This window comes from Bubalus kerabau, chromosome 8 (assembly GCF_029407905.1).
Source record: "Bubalus kerabau isolate K-KA32 ecotype Philippines breed swamp buffalo chromosome 8, PCC_UOA_SB_1v2, whole genome shotgun sequence".
Classification (NCBI taxonomy): domain Eukaryota; kingdom Metazoa; phylum Chordata; class Mammalia; order Artiodactyla; family Bovidae; genus Bubalus; species Bubalus kerabau.
In genome coordinates, this window is record NC_073631.1 from 75,927,443 (window position 1) to 75,948,285 (window position 20,843).

The 20,843-nt window shown below is 37.3% G+C and overlaps 1 long non-coding RNA gene across 3 annotated transcripts in view; it reads left to right on the forward strand.

Moving 5' to 3' along the window:
* The first annotated feature begins 3,446 nt into the window (after nt 1-3,446).
* Nucleotides 3,447-20,843, forward strand: part of LOC129659365 (uncharacterized) — a 97,487-nt gene continuing 80,090 nt past the window's right edge. For all 3 annotated transcript variants that reach the window (XR_008718029.1, XR_008718028.1, XR_008718030.1), the window contains exons 1-2: nt 3,447-3,613; nt 6,065-6,146. This is a non-coding gene — a long non-coding RNA (uncharacterized LOC129659365). The remainder of the gene's footprint in view (nt 3,614-6,064; nt 6,147-20,843) is intronic.

The window sequence follows — 20,843 nt, forward strand, 5'->3', positions numbered from 1 at the left end:
AGGAAGTCAAGAAACACCTGGAGTAACAGGCAAATTTGGCCTTGGAATACGGAATGAAGCAGGGCAAAGACTAATAGAGTTTTGCCAAGAAAATGCACTGGTCATAACAAACACCCTCTTCCAACAACACAAGAGAAGACTCTATACATGGGCATCACCAGATGGTCAACACTGAAATCAGATTGATTATATTCTTTGCAGCCAAAGATGGAGAAGCTCTATAGAGTCAGCAAAAAAAAAGACCAGGAGCTGACTGGGCTCAGACCATGAACTCCTTATTGCCAAATTCAGACTTAAATTGAAGAAAGTAGGGAAAACCACTAGACCATTCAGGTATGACCTAAATCAAATTCCTTATGATTATACAGTGGAAGTGAGAAATAGATTTAAGAGCCTAGATCTGATAGATAGATTGCCTGATGAACTATGGAATGAGGTTCATGACATTGTACAGGAGACAGGGATCAAGACCATCCCCATAGAAAAGAAATGCAAAAAAGCAAAATGGCTGTCTGGGGAGGCCTTACAAATAGCTGTGAAAAGAAGAGAAGCGAAAAGCAAAGGAGAAAAGGAAAGATATAAACATCTGAATGCAGAGTTCCAAAGAATAGCAAGAAGAGATAAGAAAGCCTTCTTCAGCGATCAATGCAAAGAAATAGAGGAAAACAACAGAATGGGAAAGACTAGGGATCTCTTCAAGAAAATCAGAGATACCAAAGGAACATTTCATGCAAAGATGAGCTCGATAAAGGACAGAAATGGTATGGACCTAACAGAAGCAGAAGATATTAAGAAGAGATGGCAAGAATACACAGAAGAACTGTACAAAAAAGATCTTCATGACCCAGATAATCACGATGGTGTGATCACTCACCTAGAGCCAGACATCCTGGAATGTGAAGTCAAGTGGGCCTTAGAAAGCATCACTACGAGCAAAGCCATGGAGGTGATGGAATTCCAGTGGAGCTATTCCAAATCCTGAAAGATGATGCTGTGAAAGTGCTGCACTCAATATGCCAGCAAATTTGGAAAACTCAGCAGTGGCCACAGGACTGGAAAAGGTCAGTTTTCATTCCAATCCCTAAGAAAGGCAGTGCCAAAGAATGCTCAAACTACCGCACAATTGCACTCATCTCACATGCTAGTAAAGCAATGCTCAAAATTCTCTAAGCCAGGCTTCAGCAATATGTGAACTGTGAACTTCCTGATGTTCAAGCTGGTTTTAGAAAAGGCAGAGGAACCAGAGATCAATTTGCCAACATCCGCTGGATCATCGAAAAAGCAAGAGAGTTCCAGAAAAACATCTATTTCTGCTTTATGACTATACCAAAGCCTTTGACTGTGTGGATCACAATAAACTGTGGAAAATTCTGAAAGAGATGGGAATACCAGATCACCTGATCTGCCTCTTGAGAAATTTGTATGCAGGTCAGGAAGCAACAGTTAGAACTGGACATGGAACAACAGACTGGTTCCAAATAGGAAAAGGAGTTCGTCAAGGCTGTATATTGTCACCCTGTTTATTTAACTTCTTTGCAGAGTACATCATGAGAAATGCTGGACTGGAAGAAACACAAGCTGGAATCAAGATTGCCGGGAGAAATATCAATAACCTCAGATATGCAGATGACACCACCCTTATGGCACAAAGTGAAGAGGAACTCAAAAACCTATTGATGAAAGTGAAAGTGGAGAGTGAAAAAGTTGGCTTAAAGCTCAATATTCAGAAAACTAAGATCATGGCATCCAGTCCCACCACTTCATGGGAAATAGATGGGGAAACAGTGGAAACAGTGTCACACTTTATTTTTCTGGGCTCCAAAATCACTGCAGATGGTGACTGCAGCCATGAAATTAAAAGACGCTTACTCCTTGGAAGGAAAGTTATGACCAACCTAGATAGCATGTTCAAAAGCAGAGACATTACTTTGCCAACAAAGGTCTGTCTAGTCAAGGCTATGGTTTTTCCTGTGGTCATGTATGGATGTGAGAGTTGGACTGTGAAGAAGGCTGAGCACCAAAGAATTGATGCTTTTGAACTGTGGTGTTGGAGAAGACTCTTGAGAGTCCCTTGGACTGCAAGGAGATCCACCCAGTCCATTCTGAAGGAGATCAGCCCTGGGATTTCTTTTCAAGGAATGATGCTAAGCTGAAACTCCAGTACTTTGGCCACCTCACGCGAAGAGTTGACTCATTGGAAAAGACTCTGATGCTGGGAGGGATTGGGGGCAGGAGGAGAAGGGGACGACAGAGGATGAGATGGCTCGATGGCATCACTGACTCAATGGACGTGAGTCTGGGTGAACTCTGGGAGTTGGTGATGGACAGGGAGGCTTGGCGTGCTGAGATTCACGGGGTAGCAAAGAGTCGGACAGGACTTAGCGACTGATCTTATCTGATCTGATTACCAAAACTCAAAGAAGAGAAATAGTGTTTTATTGTCCTTTCCCAATGATCTCAAAATGATTTTCAATCATTAAGCCTCCTGGCAAATATTATCCTGTTTTACAAATATAAAATTCAGAGCAATGAGAACTTAAATTACTTCCTTAGAACCAGGTGGTAAAATGATAGGGGAATTGGGAACAAAATTATTCTCACAAGTTAGTATTATTTTATCTCTTGATTACTCTCCAGCTTCAGCATACAGTTTAAATGCTTTTAGAAATGTTTCCAACTCTTTTTTTTTTCTTTTTTGCCTCTTGGTTTAAAACTAGGACACATACTTACATGAGAAGTTGTGACTATTTTGGCCATTACAATTAAACAAACCTACAAAATAAAACTTGATCAACACTTCATTCATATTCTTAGTCATCCCTAGAATATGAGAGTCAGGTGAGGGCCATGTAAAACAAAATGTACAGTTTCAGAGGAAAATGAAATTATTCAAAATGGAAAAAAGAAAGAATTTAATTAAAGGCTTAAAATGTGCTGAAACTGTTTTTTCATTCTTTTCTGGGTATCAGTACATTGGTTTAAGCCTAGAAAACAAAGTATACTGAGTTGTTGAACAAGGAGACATGGTTTCATATTCATTCTGCAAGAGTAGAATAATCAAATCACTAAAATGAGAAAGAAGAGCCTGAAGGATTATGCCTCTTCTTGAGACTGAAGCAATTATCTCTCAATATCTGAAATTCTGCTTCTTTGTCAAAATGCAGTTCAAAAGTTGAGTCCTCCGTGAAGTATTACTTCTGCTTTGGAGGGCTTATCTCATCTCCCTCTTATACTCTCTTAGAATTGGATTAAAGTGTCTGCCTGGAATGTGGGAGACCCAGGTTCAATCCCTGGGTTGGGAAGATCCCCTGGAGAAGGAAATAGCCACCCACTCCAGTACTCTGGCCTGGAGAATCCCATGGAGGGAGGAGACCAAGGATCAAGCAACACGAGTATCACCTGGAAACTTGTTAGAAATGCAAATTCTCAGATTCTTCCCAGACTGTCTGAGGCAGAAACTCAGGGGGTGGGATCCAACGGTCTGTTAAGTCCTCCAGGTGTTTCCAATCCCCACTAAAACTTGAGAACTATGGCTTTCGCAACTCGTACAATATTTCATTTCTGTTTTATTGTAGCTTGCAACGATTCCTCTACTGGCTCTCCAAGGCTGTAGGTATGTCTGTTTAGTCATTTTTTTTTTTTTTATCTTGAACTCCTCATATTGCTAAGACCATGGAGTTTACAGTATTTTGCATTCAGTATTAATGAATATTCGCTGTTAAATTGATATTACACTTGACTTTGGTATGTCAGTACATCACATTAGTTGTAAAATATATATATTGGATATTTTCCCTAGAAAAATAGCAGAGTACTTGAGAAAATAATTTTACATATTTTCTCTTGATCCAGTGAGTCCTTAAAAAAAAATGACACAGGTTTTCAAAGTCTGGTATTCCTTGTACCATTCTCAGAGAAGGTTCCTTAGTGATTCTGCTGTGTGCTTCTTATCCTCTTGGTGAAATTGTAATGATTGACTACAAGCTTTGAAATCAGATCAATAGAAATTTTTCCCCAGCTCTGCTACATTTTCTCTGTGCTTGTTCAACGTACTTAACCTTAATATTCTTGAGTTTCTATCTGAAAAACAGGGTATAATGCTCATTTTGCTAAGTTCTTACGAGGTTTAAAAATAAAAACTGTCACATGTAAAGTAATCAATAAACATATGCTGTTATTTAATTTTTGGCTTTATTATTATCAACTTGAGGAAAGAACAGATATACATTTTCTACTGTGAATAATTATAGTATGTTCAACTGATTATTCTAAAAGTACTGCATAATTGCTCTACTGTGAAAGAACATAGTATTTCTGCACTAGGGAAAAAATACCTGGACAATGGTTTATTCTCTAAATTGTCCAATTGATGAAATTACCTTTTTCTAAAGACTGAGTTGTTACAAAACCCTTAAAAAGAGACAACATGCTGTTTAAGAAAGAATTGTAGACTTGAAATCAGAAGGCCCACATTAGAGTCCTAGTTCCCTTCTCTTCATGGTTAGGATTTGAGTTAGGTTACAAATCAAGGTGCAAGTTACTTAGCAATCTGAACTTCAGTTTTTCACCTTTGTAAAATAAAACCAATAAAAATTTGTAAATTAGTTAATTTCATTGAGTTGCTAAAAGAAATAACAAAACCATAAATGTAAAAGTTGTAAAGTAGTACATAAATACAAGGTGTAAAAACACCTTGCTGTGGCTATTATTATAATTATTATAAAATTGAGATTCTCTGCTACTCATTATTTGCTAGTTTCTTGTGTTATGTGGACATGGTTTGTTTTGGAGTCCAAGTGAGAACAAATTGAGTAATATTATTTTAATTAATTTATTTTTAATTTTTATTTTATATTTGAGTAGAGTTGATTTACAGTGTTGGGTTAGTTTCAGGTGTACAACAAAGTGATTCACTTTATATATATATATATATATATATATATATATATATATATACACACATATATTTACACACGTATATCCATTCTTTTCCAGATCCTTTCCCATATAGGTTATTATAGAATATTGAATAGAGTTCCTTGTGCTGTAAATTAGGTACTTGTTGGTTATCTGTTTTATATATAGTAGTGTGTATATGTTAATCCCCCTTCCATGTTCTTATTGATGTACTCATACCCGCTAAGAATGGGGTTCAGAACTTTGAAACATAGTGCATGTGCTAATAAAATGCTGTTGGACACAAATGACTTCTGCTCTGACAACTGACCCTGCTTGGATTTAAATTGGTGTCCATGAGGCATGTGGCATCACACTGTATCATGCAGGGCCATCAGATTCTCTGCCTTTGAAGGGAAAACGTATTTTCTGGCTTCCTGTCACTACAGTCCTAGTTAATCAGTTCCCTGGTGCTTCTCTTTATGACTTCAGGCTGTGCAGTAGTCCTGCAGTAAAACTACATTCTCACAGGGCTTTTGATTTTATTTGAAGTTCTCGTGCTTATGCTTGAGTTTTCTTTCTTAATATTTATGAATGGCATATGAGCTTGATGGCAGTTTTAGAATCAGCCAAGAAGTCCCTCAGGATGTCTGATCTGGCTGTTTTTATAAAAGAACAACCACCAGCAGCCCCTTTCCTTTGCTTACTCTGGAGGTTAAATCAACAAAACTATAAGATACATGCCTAAAGTTTGGAGCTTCTCCTGCTTTTTTGATTGAGGGTTAGAGATAGATCCTCTGTAACCATTAGATACTAAATGTGATGCATACATCAAGGAAGGATTCTCTAGAAAGGTAGACAGAAGGACAAGCTTGCCCCCCGACAGTATAAGACTTTGATAAGGCATGATCTCAGTCATTGGGAAGATAGCTCAGGATTGAAGTAATTTCCAAAACCCAGCTGGGATGGACTATCCTGACCTGGGTACTAAGGAATGCAGAAATATAGGCCATGGCCACAGGAATAATACAGTAAGGAAATACAGAAAAGCATGAGAGGCCATTGGAAGTAACATTAATCTAACTATGTAGTATATTATGTTTCTTCTGTATGATTTTCTGTGTCTTCCAAATTTCATGTAGTGAACATGTATTATTTTTATCAACAGGACAAATGTGCAGTGAGACAGCAGAGCAAATAGTGTAAGTTCTTACAAGATTTCTTCCTTCTCCATTCCTGTATTTCCAGAGGTGAGTGTAGTGCCTGGATCCTTGTCGGCACTCAATAAATATTTGCTGAGTGGAAGAATTAATTCATCTTGAAAAAAACTGCAGAAAAGTATGCCTCATATGGGGCTTCCCTGGTGGCTCAGTGGTCTTTACTACTGCCAAGGCAGGAGACATGGGTTCAGCCCCTGGGTCTGGAAGATCCTCTGGAGAAGGAAATGGCAACCCACTCCAGCATTCTTGCCTGGGGAATCCTGTGGACAGAGGAGCATGGTCCATGGTGTCTCAAGAGTCAGACATGACTTAGCGACTGAACAATAACAACAACAACAATGCCTCATAGGATGATGAATATATTAACAATATACCAATGTATAACATTACAGTATGTGTGAAGTCATTGGATGGTTTTAGTCATATGAGTGATATAACCTGAATTATGCTTTACAAAAATATCACTTTGTATACCATGCAAAAGTGACCTTTGGGGGGAAAAAACAGAAGTGCTTGACCATTTGAAAGCTATTCTAGACAAAAAAAATTATAAGTTGAACTGACGCTGTTAGTAAGGAATGGTTGCTGTTAACTGTAATTTTGCATAACAATGCAATTATTGTTAGCAGATTGGACACAGGCTATGGGGAACAAAGAGTGGTAAAAAAAATGACTGCAGATTTTTTGGAGTGAGGTGCAGGAACAATGATGTACCATTTCTTGAGAATAGTGATGGGGGAAAGAATAATTGGGGGAAAGTGGAGAGGACATAATTCTCTTTTGGTCATAATACAGGTGAACTTCTCATTATGTATAAAAGATGCTCAGTTAATACTAATCTTATTATTTCTATAAATCTATAGAGTTCAGGAGGGAAATCAGCACTGAAGATACAATTTGTGTGTTATATAATCAATGAATATATTTACATTTAAACCAACATTTATACATTTAAACCAGGGGATTGGGTGATTCTGCAGATAGATAAATAGATAGATTCACACACACACACATATTGAAAATTTTAGGTGAAGTCACTCAGCAAGATTGAGTACTTTTTCTTAACAGTTCTCTGATGCTCAGGTTCAGGTGTGGATTAGACAGACAGTTGGATTTAACCAAGGCTTACAGTGTGTAAAATGAGCATGACAGAGTGATAACAGGAGAGTGGAGGGGATATGAAAAGGAGTGCTTTACAATTATGCCAAACACTGTATTGTATAATATGAACATTTCTCATGTCTATCAATATTCTAATAAGAATATATCCAAATCAATTTATAACATATCCAAATGCATAACCATTTTTTTTATGTCTGTCAATATTGATGATGTTTTCATAGCAGAACCCTCTGCACCTGCTCACATGTAAAATATGGCCTGAAAAAGTGGACATTGCTTTTTCCTGTGCTTATTTCAATAAAAGTTAATGAACTCTCTTCCTGGGTACCGGAAACCTTTTCTCTACAGTTTGACCAATGGTTTCTAAAATTGCTTTGTTCTTGAGTTGGAAGGTAACACTTTCTCATCTTCAGTCCAGAACTGGCCCTGCAAAAAAAAAAAAATCCAATGGCATGCACTGAGAGGAAACACATGGTGAACACGTGCTGTCCTGTCTGGGGAAGGAGGCCTCCCTCCCTTCTCGCCCCACCATAGGACCAACAGCATTCCGTTTGGGTTTGGGCCGGTGGTTAGCCCTGCCTCTCAGCCTTCCCTTTTCAGCTGCTGTGAATGCTCTGGTGAAGCCTGCAGAGGAAAACACATTTTACTAGAGAAAATCAAATCCCTGACAATAGACAAGAAGATTCACAGCCCCAGCAATTGATGATAGGATAACGTGTGGCTGACTTCATAACATGGCTGCAGTGAGACAATGTGCCAACTGTTAGGAAATGAGATGTAATAAACTTGCTATAAAAATAGATTTTGAACACCATAATGTAAGGAGAAACAGGAAGCTGCAAAGGGAAAGTGGCAGGGCCATTAGAGAACTGAGTATTCAAGCTTTCATTAGACTTGGCTGCAGTTGGACATGTGCTCCAAGTTAGTGGTATGAACTGTTTGAGGACTGCTGAAGTTGACTTAGTTTTATTTAGGGGCCTTTTTTTCCTTCTTGTACCAGTATGCCATTGTAAATTAGGATTCTAACATTTCAGAAGTGCCCTTTTCCCTTTATAGCCAAATTTAAAATCCTCTTAGTGTGTGCCTGAAGCTTTGGGATGTGTGCTCTTTTAGTCCACTAAGCAAACATTTAATTAATTAGCATTGTTGAGATGGAGCCATAAATATGTGTTGACCGAAAAGGAGGGAGGGCTTAGGGTTTCAGTTCACTCCTAAGTGAACAGGATGTGGACAATTCCCGTATTTGTGTGACATTTGTCCTGGACAACAGAGATGGTGCTCTTGGGACAAGTCAGTCTTGTTTGCCTCATGCCACAGTGTGATATTTCATGACCTGAAGGTGGGAGTAAACCCTTCTGCATAAAGAAGGCAATAAACAAGCCAAGGAACTAGGGAGCTCTTTTTAATTTCCCTCTGGCAACCCAAGTAAAATGAATTGTAAAAGCCACACTGTTTGGAATGTAAAGACAAGGCCCAAATGTTCTTAATTTACTCCCAGGGAGCACTCAATCCAGCTGACTGTAACATAAGGAATTTAATAAAGTAAAAGCAAGTTATCTAGCCAAACCTCCTGCTGCTTTTTTATAATATCAAAATGAAAATAGGCTTAATTTGGTGTTATTATAATCGAATTCATTATGATATCCAAACATGTTTTATGCTTTCCTCCCCTTGGATTTGATGTTGCTGCTGATTGTATGGATGGGAAGGAGGTTAAATTGCTCACTTGTTGAATGCAGATTAACTAATTCTCGATGCTGAGGAATTGCTCACCAAACTTTACAGATAATTTATAAACTGTTCATTTCTAATGGAAATATGCTGGATAAACTGAGTCATTTTATTTTAATGAAGAGCTTATTAGACAATTTTATATACAAGGTTGTTATTAATCCAGCATGAATTGTTTTTCTGTAAACTCATTGTAAGTACAAAATATTAAAGTTGAAATTATCAACAATGGCTATGCATCCTGGTCTTCTAGGTGCTCTGCAGGCTTCCTCAGATGATATGAGCGTGCTCTATGCCCATAAGGCTGTTCAAGGAGACAAAGGAGTCACATTAGAAACTGAGCCTTAAAGAATACAGAGGACAACAGAAGTGTCAGTCATGAGTTCAGAGAGTGAATTCAAACTAATCCCTTGCCCACTCCAGTACTCTTGCCTGGAAAATCCCATGGATGGAGGAGCCTGGTAGGCTGCAGTCCATGGGGTTGCTAAGAGTAAGACATGACTGGGCGACTTCACTTTCACCCCTTAAATAGAGAATTTAAGTTTTCCAACTTCCTACATGGTGGTAATTTCTCATACCTCTTATTTGCCTTTTTGAAGATTGTGATCAACCGGATTTCATTAAGAATAGTGAAGAAACATCATTAATTCAGAATAATCAGGCTGGCTCATCAGAATGTGCCAAACATAACAAGCTGATGCTAGTATAAAACTAGAGTTTAACATACCATAGAGAATGGGAAGTGATATGTATATGCTGTATTCTAAACTTCCCAAATGATGATAGAATAGGGTGTTGGCTAAAAATGTTAAGCATGGAAAGGATTATGATATATTGCCAGACATAAAATTGCTTGTAATGCATAATAAAATCATCAGTCAATACAGGGAAGACTGTGATAACTGAGAACATGGGTGAGATATACCTATAGATAAATGGGTAAGGCACAGCATCTGTCTGTAGAATGACAGTGATGACTTGATTCCTGATTGGATTGGTACCTTATGTATCAATCAATGACAAATTTATCTTTCCTGGTGGCTCAGATAGTAAAGAATCTGCTTGTAATGCAGGAGACCTGGGTTCAATCCCTGAGTTGGGAAGATCCCCTAGAGAAGGGAATGGCTACCCACTCCAGTATTCTTGCCTAGAGAATTCCATGGACAGAGGAGCCTGGCAGCCTGCCATGCACAGGGCTGCACAAGAGTCAGACACTACTGAGTGACTAAGCACACACACTCACAATGACCAATTAAGGGAAGAGCAATTCCAGTGTGAAACAGAGACAGACCACAGCCAGTTCAGAATTCTTGGAGATAATTCTTAACTTTTCTGGTCACTTTCTAGGTGCCATGGGTGATGCTTGTTTGGACTTGCCATCATGCGTTTGTGTGTTGTGGGTTAGGATGAGACTTTTCTCTTTTGAGTCAGTAATTAGAATAAAAAGATCACATGCCATCTTACTTTCCCTCCTCATAGCCCTCCATTTGTGATGAAGGGTTGCTATTCTCCCAGCTAATAGATTGTGATGCCTTCCTTCTAGAGGAGCCCAACTTTGCCTTTGTTTTTGGTTCTTAAGTAGGCATGGAAATAAAAGTATTAGTTATTTACTCTAGATGGAACTTCGAGAATTCAAACCCAACACAGTATTTTAGGATTTATGTTCAAGGAGAAAGAAGTGACCATAGAGTTGATCTGATGAGGAGAATAGGATATTATCTGTCAGTCAAGATAAACTATGGCTAAGTTATCAGCAACCCTTAGGATATTTGAGTATGAAATAGGACTCTCTCCTTCTGATTCACCCTCAGTGCACTGCTAACCAACTGCAAGACCTCAGCCTACTGATGGAAGAGATTGCTAGTGGTGTGGTCTCAACAGCTAGATGGGAAGATTTTCTAAGTAAACAATAATAATTCCTTATATCTCAATGGGGGCTTCCCAGGTGGTGCTACTGGTAAAGAACCCTCCTGCTGATGCAGGAGATGTAACAGACACGGGTTTAGTCCCTGGGTCGGGAAGATCCCCTGGAGGAAGGCGTGGTAACCCACTTCAGTATTCTTGCCTGGAGAATCCCATGGACAGAGGAGCCTGGCCAGTTTCAGTCCATAGGTTTGCAAAGAGTTGAAAATGACTGAAGTGACTTGGCACACACACACACATATCTCAATGGGACTCTAGAATTTAAAGTAATCACCAACATATGCTATTTACTTGATTGTCAGTACAATCCCTAAACTATAAAATAAATGCAAATGGTAGGAAAAGTACACTCACTATTTCCTGATTTACTAAAACAGCTAATGATCTGTATGAGACAACATAAGTCAATATTATATTGTACATCAATAACTCATTCATTGCCCTTCTAAATCAACACCAATATATATGACACTGTTTTATTAGGTTAGGAAGGAAACATACATGCAGACTTTTCTAGAAACCAAGAACTGAAGATAGAAATTAAATCACACAAGACCACAAAGCAATTAGAAAGTGAGCTGCAATTAGAACTCAAAATTCTTACTCTTATTCTAATACTGATAAAGAAGATGGTCTCTGCTAATTATTTAATGTAGAGGCAGTCTGAGCCTGTATACATAGGCTTAGACTATAAATATGTATGTATATATGGTAGACACTAGCCACATCCTTCCAATTCAATATTTAACTACACATTACATATGATATTAAATTTAAAACTATCATTGACTTTCCAGGCAACATGTGGCATCCTTCTTTTCTAAATTTAAATCATTTCATTCTAAAAGTATAAAAAAGACCAGAGGCAACAGCAAGACTTAACTGGTCAAATTTCTAAGTCAATGTTGCATTTGATTTCAATATTTTTGTCTTGTACTAGCATTTTAAATGTAAGGATATTAGATGAATAGCACAGAAAAGATAAATTGTCCTGAGGTGCCCTTGCTGGTGTTACAAACAAGTTATTTTAGAAAGAATTTTCTTTTTACATCAAAGCCTTTTCAAAGAGCTGGTTCAGGGAAGAATTTGATATTTACAAAAACTAGTATTTCTAAAACTGCAAAGCCCACATTCTATTAAAAAGAATTCTCACTTCTCAAAAATTTAAAGAACCCTTAGAGTGCTAAATGCAAAGCTCTTTTAAGTAAATGAAATGGACCAGCTGTGAGAAAAATCTGCACCATGATCCAGTGGAAAGCAATGGTCATAAGCTCTGCCTTAATCACTCTCGAGGCTTGTTTCCTTGAGAAGGAAGTAACATGAGACCTCAGTTTCCTCATGGGAGACCAAATGGGGTTGGACTCTATAATATGTAAGCATCATTTCAGTTTTAATAATCTATGGTTGTAAAGCCTATATTTTACAGCATTACATGTTTGGATTTGACTCCTTCACCAGTCTAGCAAATAAGCTTGTTTTATATATCAGTTCAGTTCAGTCGCTCAGTTGTGTCCGACTCTTTGTGACCCCATGAATCGCAGCACGCCAGGCCTCCATGTATATCACCAACTCCCGGAGTTCACTCAGACTCACGTCCATCGAGTCAGTGATGCCATCCAGCCATCTCATCCTCTGTCGTCCCTTTCTCCTCCTGGCCTCAATCCCTCCCAGCATCAGAATCTTTTCCAATGAGTCAACTCTTCTCACGAGGTGGCCGATGTACTGGAGTTCCAGCTTTAGCATCATTCCCTCCAAAGAAATCCCAGGGCTGATCTCCTTCAGAATGGACTGGGTGGATCTCCTTGCAGTCCAAGGGACTCTCAAGAGTCTTCGCCAACACCACAGTTCAAAAGCATCAATTCTTCGGCACTCATCCTTCTTCACAGTCCAACTCTCACATCCATACATGACCACAGGAAAAACCATAGCCTTGACTAGACAGACCTTTGTTGGCAAAGTAATGTCTCTGCTTTTGAATATGCTATCTAGGTTGGTCATAACTTTGCTTCCAAGGAGCAAGCATCTTTTAATTTCATGGCTGCAATCACCATCTGCAGTGATTTTAGAGCCCCCAAAAATAAAGTCTGACACTGTTTCCACTGTTTCCCCATCTATTTCCCATGCAGAGATGGGACCAGATGCCATGATCTTCATTTTCTGAATATTGAGCTTTAAACCAACTTTTTCGCTCTCCACTTTCACTTTCATCAAGAGGCTTTTGAGTTCCTCTTCACTTTCTGCCATAAGGGTGGTGTCATCTGCATATCTGAGGTTATTGATATTTCTCCTGGCAATCTTGATTCCAGCTTGTGTTTCTTCCAGTCCAGCATTTCTCATGATGTTCTCTGCATAGAAGTTAAATAAACAGGGTGACAATATACAGCCTTGATGAACTCCTTTTCCTATTTGGAACCAGTCTGTTGTTCTATGTCCAGTTCTAACTGTTGCTTCCTGACCTGCATACAGGTTTCTCAAGAGGCAGGTCAGGTGGTCTAGTGTTCCCATCTCTTTCAGAATTTTCCACAGTTTCTTGTGATCCACACAGTCAAAGGCTTTGGCATAGTCAATAAAGCAGAAATAGATGTTTTTTTTTTTTAATTTATTTTATTTTTAAACTTTACATAATTGTATTAGTTTTGCCAAATATCAAAATGAATCCGCCACAGGTATACATGTGTTCCCCACCCTGGAACTCTCCTGCTTTGCCATGATCCAGAGGATGTTGGCAATTTGATCTGTGGTTCCTCTGCCTTTTCTAAAACCAGCTTGAGCATCAGGAAGTTCACGGTTGACATATTGCTGCAGCCTGGCTTGGAGAATTTTGCGCATTACTTTACTAGCATGTGAGATGAGTGCAATTGTGTGGTAGTTTTTAGCATATCTACCCAGATTTCACTGAAAACATTTCTTCTCCTTTTTTGCCCATAGACCTCAGCTTTTTGAAAAATTCACCCATGTATTTCTGGAGATATTTGTTTGCATGTGCTTGGTATAAATCTCAGTCTTGCCAGTGGCCAGGGCTGTTCACTGAGTCTCTGTCAGGGACACTCAGCTCCACCACACCTACCAAAGCCTTGCTGTTGCTCTGCTGGTCAGTTGCCATGTTATCCAGACACTGTCTCCTGGAACTCCCAAGCTGTACACCTTTGAGATCCAAGCACTATGATGTATTTCCTACAATCTCTCTGCCTCAGAACCAGTTTAGAAATGCCTTTTTTTCTTAGGGCTTCAATCCCAGTCATGGGCCTGGACTGAGGAAAAGGGTGGGAAGTATTTATCTTTCTTAGTTTTAGAACTCATGCAGAAATCTACTTCTCACAGATTCCTTTTCCTCCAAAGCAAATTATCAGTGCCTAGATTCCTGAGAGGTTGTGGAGCCCACAAAAGCCATCTCAATTTCTGCCAAATCAAGGCTTCTCTTTTACTGAACATTCAAAAATATTTGTTGGTGGGAATTAATATTTTAGAATGGTTCATAACACCTCTAATAATTAGCTGCAATCTTCTTAATAAAGGGACAGGCAATTAGCACAAGGACACATACCTTCAGATTAGAAGTATCTTGTTCTTGGATCACATTGATTTTCCTATTAGAGAATCTTTCATCTACGATTTACTCTTAGGACACTAAATTTTCTATCATTATCTGAGTGATATGGGTTGCCACTATCAAGTAGATGTTCATAAATGTGACTTCAACTTTAGAAAGAGGAGGTAATACTAATATAGGCATTGATTTAGAAAGGCAATGAGTGAGTTACTCATTACTCATATACGTTACTCATATATATAATATACTTGATATATATATCAAGCGTATTATACTTGATATATATAACAGTCTCATATATATGAGCTGTTTTAGGTAAGCTGGGAATAGTGGGTACAATTTTCCTACCATTTATATTTATTTCACAGTTCAGAGGTTGTACTGACTATCAAATAAAATAGCATATGTGTGAGTTTACCTTAAATTTTAGAGTTCCACTTAGATATAAGCAGAAGATATTAAGAAGAGGTGGCAAGAATACACAAAAGAACTGTACAAAAAGGGTCTCCATGACCAAGATAATCATGATGGTGTGATCACTCACCTAGAGCCAGACATCCTGGAATGCAAAGTCAAGTGGGCCTTAGGAAGCATCACTATGAACAAAGCTAGTGGAGGTGACGGAATTCCAGTTGAGCTATTTCAAATCCGAAAAGATGATGCTGTGAAAGTGCTGTACTCAATATGTCAGGAAATTTGGAGAACTCAGCAGTGGCCACAGGACTGGAAAAGGTCAGATATCATTCCAATCCCAATGAAAGGCAATGCCAAAGAATGCCTAAACTACCACACAATTGCACTCATCTCACACACTAGTAAAGTGATGCTTAAAATTCTCCAAGCCAGGCTTCAGTAATATGTGAACCATGAACTTCCAGATGTTCAAGCTGGTTTTAGAAAAGGCAGAGGAACCAGAGATCAAATTGCCAACATCCAATGGATCATCGAAAAAACAAGAGAGTTCCAGAAAAACATCTATTTCTGCTTTATTGACTATGCCAAAGCTTTATTGTGTATCACAATAAACTGTGGAAAATTCTGAAAGAGATGGGATACCAGACCACCTGACCTGCCTCTTGAGAAATCTGTATGCAGGTCAGAAAGTAACAGTTAGAACTGGACATGGAACAACAGACTGATTCCAAATAGGAAAAGGAGTACGTCAAGGCTGTATATTGTCATCCTGCTTATTTAACTTCTATGTAGAGTACATCATGAGAAACACTGGGCTGGAAGAAGCACAGGCTGGAATTAAGATTTCCAGGAGAGATATCAATAATCTCAGATATGCAGAAGACACCCCCCTTATGGCAGGAAATGAAGAAGAACTAAAGAGCTTCTTGATGAAAGTGAAAAAGAGAGTGAAAAAGTTGGCTTAATACTCAACATTCAGAAAACTATGATCATGGCATCTGGTCCCATCACTTCGTGGGAAATAGATGGGGAAACAGTGGAAACAGTGTCAGACTTTATTTTTTGGGGCTCCAAAATCACTGCAGATCGTGACTGCAGCCATGAAATTAAAAGACACTTGCTCCTTGGAAGGAAAGTTATGACCAATCTAGACAACATATTACAAATGAGAGACATTACTTTGCCAATGAAGATCCATCTAGTCAAGGCTATGGTTTTTCTAGTAGTCATCTATGGATGTGAGAGTTGGACTATAAAGAAAGCTGAGTGCTGTATTGGTGTTTTTCTTTCTGGCTTACTTCACTCTGTGTAATAGGCTCCAGTTTCATCCACCTCATTAGAACTGATTCTAATGTATTCTTTTTAATGGCCGAGTAATACTCCATTGTGTATATGTACCACAGCTTTCTTATCCATTCATCTGCTGATGGACATCTAGGTTGTTTCCATGTCCTGGCTATTATAAACAGTGCTGTGATGAACATTGGGGTACACGTGTCTCTTTCAATTCTCGTTTCCTCAGTGTGTATGCCCAGCAGTGGGATTGTTGGGTCATAAAGCAGTTCTATATCCAGTTTTTTAAGAAATCTCCACACTGTTCTCCATAGTGGCTGTACTAGTTTGCATCCCTACCAACAGTGTAAGAGGTTTCCCTTTTCTCCACACCCTCTCCAGCATTTATTGCTTGTATAGAGGGATGGTATGGGGAGGGAGGAGGGAGGAGGGTTCAGGATGGGGAACACGTGTATACCTGTGGAGGATTCATGTTGATATATGTCAAAACCAATACAATATTATAAAGTTAAAAATAAAATAAATTAAAAAAAAAAAAAGAAAGCTGAGTGCTGAAGAATTGATGCTTTTGAACTGTGGTGTTGGAGAAGACTCTTGAGAGTCCCTTGGACTGCAAGGAGATCCAACCAGTCCATCGTAAAGATCAGTCTTGGGTGTTCATTGGAAGGACTGATGTTGAAGCTGAAACTCCAATACTTTGGCCACCTGATGCGAAGAGCTGACTCATTGGAAAAGACCCTGATGCTGGGCCAGATTGAAGGTGGTAGGAGAAGGAACGACAGAGCATGAGATGGATGGCATCACCAACTCAGTGGACATGGGTTTGGGTAAACTCCGGGAGTTGGTGATGGACCGGGAGGCCTGGCATGCTGCAGTATGACTCTACAAAGATTTGGACATGACTGAGTGACTGAACTGAACTGAACTGAGATATAAACAATTATTATTAGTGGTAGTAGTACCATTAGTATTAATCACAGATAAACTATTCCCATCTGGCTTCTGAGGCTACTCTGCTAGTAGTCCCTTTTATTTGTATGGCTTAGTGGAAAGAGTTTGAAATTTGCAGTCATACACATGGGATCAAATTTGACTGTACCCCTCACTGTATGGCAGAGTAAGTTATTCACAGTTTGAACCAAGTTTCTCATCTATTAAGTGGAGATAATAAGTCATAGCTTGTAGAGATTCTCTGAAGATTAAATGAGCCATAATATTAAAAGTACTTGATACATTAAATCTTAACAAATGTCATATATCTGAAGGGGTTCTTTTCCCTAGGTTTCTTATAGATTATCATTACCTCTTAGGATTTAGGAAGTGCAGAATGTCACTGTGTGACATTTATTGTGAAAGTAAATTTACCTCTCTGTCTGTAGATGGCTTAATGGGAAAATAGGAAGGTTGGCTTCAAATGATAGCTAAAGTCCCTGGAGTTCTAAAATTAGTGATTCCAGAGTTTTAAAGGTTTAATTCATTCATTAAATAATGTTATTTTTTTCTCTTTGGTATCTGTCAAATCACTTTAAAACCTATTATCATACTCCATTTATTTTCTAATAAATTTTTGACAAATTAGACATTCAAGAAATCCACTGAGTTTTGTTAAATTAAACCTATATAATACTGAGAGGGGTTTGAAAAAATAAACTCTTGTATTATGATTATCACACATATTATTTAATGAGGGATCATACAGAGTTTCCAGATGCTACTTGTTTTTAGTGGGAGATGATAATTAACTTTATTCTACCTATCAGGCAATGCAGTATAGGTTGTTTCCTCATTTATCTTCATTGCTCTATGTACGCAAAAATTAACTGACTAAAATCAATCATTTTATTTTTTATTGAATATATTTGTATAGATGTTATGTTAGATTTGCATGTACAACATAATGATGTGACCTTTAATTACATTAAAAATTATCACCACAATGAGCCTAGTACCCATTTGGCCTCATACAAAATTATTACAGTGACCATATTTCTTATGGTGTATATTACATCCCTATGACTTATTTATTTTATAGTTGGGAGATTGTCTCTTAATCCCCTTTACCTATTTTGCCTGATTCCCTAGCCCCGTGTGGACTTCCTCTCTGTGAATGTGTTTTCATTTTGTTTGTTTTGCTTTTAAGATTGCACATATAAGTGAAGTAATAGGTATTTGTCTTTGTCTGACATATTTCATTCAGCACGATACCCTCTAGATCCATCAGTATTGTCGCAAATGACAAGATTTCATTTTTTAGGATGAATAATATTCCATTGTGTGTGTGTTTATATCTATACATACCACTTCTATTCCCATTCATCTATCAGGGGACACCTAGGTTGCTTCCATATCTTGCCTTTTATAAATAATGCTACAGTGAATAGAGGAGTGTAGATATCTTTTTGAATTAGTGCTTTTGTTTTCTTTAGAAACATAGCCCATGGCTGAATTGTTGGACCATATGGTAGTTCTATTTTTAATGTTTTGAAGAATATCCATACTGTTTTCTGTAGTGACTGTACCAATTTATATTCTGACTAATAGTGTATCAAGATTCCCTTTTCTCCACATCCCCACCAACACTTGTTATTTGTCCTGTATTTGATGATAGCCATTCTGAGAGATATAAGGTTAAATTTCATGGTGGTTTTGATTTGCATTTTCCTGATAATTAATGATGTTGAGTATTTTTTCCCATATGTGTTGGCCATCTGTGTGTCTTCTTTGGAAAAATATCTTTTCAGGTCTTCTGCCCATTTTAAAATCAGATTTTTTTTTTTTGGATACTGAATTGTATGAAATATTTGATATTTTGAATATCAACCTTTGAATATTTGCCTTATTAAATATATTGTTTATGAATATATTCTCCTACTCAGTTTGCTGTCTTTTTTGTTTTGGCGTGCAAAATTGTTTTAATTTGTTGCGCTACCATTTACTTTTGCTTTTGTTTCCCTTACTTGAGGAGATATATCCAAAAAATACAGCTAAGACTGATGTGAAAGAACATATTGCTTATATTTTCTTCTATAAGTTTTATGGTTTCAAGTCTTACCTTTAAGTCTTCAATCTATCTTGAGTTTATTTTTATATATGATGGGAGTGAGTGGTCCAGATTCATTCTTTTCCATGTAGCTGTCCAGTTTCCCCATATAATTTATTGAAAAGGTTGTCTTTCCCCCATTGTATATTCTTATCTCTTTTATCATAGGTTATTTCATATTATAAATTATATGGGTTTTTTTCTGGGCTCTCTGTTCTGTTGATCTATTTGTCTTTTTTTTGGGGGGGGAGGGCTATTTGAAATCAGGAAGTGTGATACATCCAGCTTTGTTCTTCTTTCTCAAATTTGCTTTGACTAATTGAGGTCATTTTTGTTTTCATATAAATTTTAGAATTGTTTCTTTTAGTTCTTTAAAATTATCAATGAGATTTTGATAAGGATTGCATTAAATCCATAAATTGACTTAGTTAATATGGATATTTTAATAACATTAATTCTTCTAGTTTATGAGCTGAGCATGATATAGCTTTCCAATTATTTGTATCATTTTAAATTTATTTCATCAACATTGTATAGTTTTCAAAGTATAGGTCTTTCACTTCTTTAGTTAGATTTACTCCTAGTTATTTTATTCTTTTTAATATAACTGCAAATGGCATTGTGTTTTAATTTTGGTTCCTGATAGTTTGTTATTAGTATATAGAAAGGCAACAGATTTCATTATGCTAATTTTTTATCTTGTTTGCTGAATTCATTGATTAGTTCTGATAGTTTTCTTTATGGAATCATGAGTCTTTTCTATGTATAGTATTATGCAATCTGCAAAAAGTTACTTGTCAATTTGAATTCCTTTTATTTCTGTTTCATTGTTTAAAATATACCTTTAACAATTTTTATTAAAGAATGAAATGAAATAATTTAATTGAAGAATAAGAATTATATAGTTTTCATTAAGAAAAGTTTAAAAATTAGAAAACAGGTAAAAATAGAAGTCATTCATCTTTACCTTCATATCGCTAATGTAGCCACTATTATTATTTATACTTGAGCAATGTCATTTTCTGGCTTTAAATTAGTCAGGTATTTTCTTCTCACTTATTTTGATGATGAATTGCTTAAATGCATTCTTTTGGCATTTGTGAATAACATATTTTTAGACAGGCAGGAATTAACCTAAATTTCATGTGAATATCTGAGACTGAGTACCACTCATTGGAATTTAAAATGATTGATAAAAATATAACAGAATTTTATCATGTAGAATTCAAGTAAATGTATTATAGTATATAGAGCTTGAAACAGATTAAAATGTTGTGACATTTGGGAGACATCCAAATCCCAGCTTTTATAACTCTTTCAAAGATACCTGCTGACCTATTCAGAAGAGTGAATTCACAACCCAAATATCATAAATTCCCTTTCCATGTCCTCAAGCATTAAAGGGAAGCAACACTCATGTTAATATAAATTTTCTTTGCCACCTTCCAAACTTTATGACCTTTCCATCCTTGACCTAATTATATAAGACAAACAGTAATTATTTTGCCTGTAGGTTTGCTTATCTCCTGGAATTGCACGAAAAGAATGGGTAATCATAAATGTAAAAATAGAGAATAGAAGGCATGGGAAGGAAACAGAAAGTGGTTATTTGCTTCACAAAAGCATTCGTTAAAAATAATTTTTAAAAGTCTTA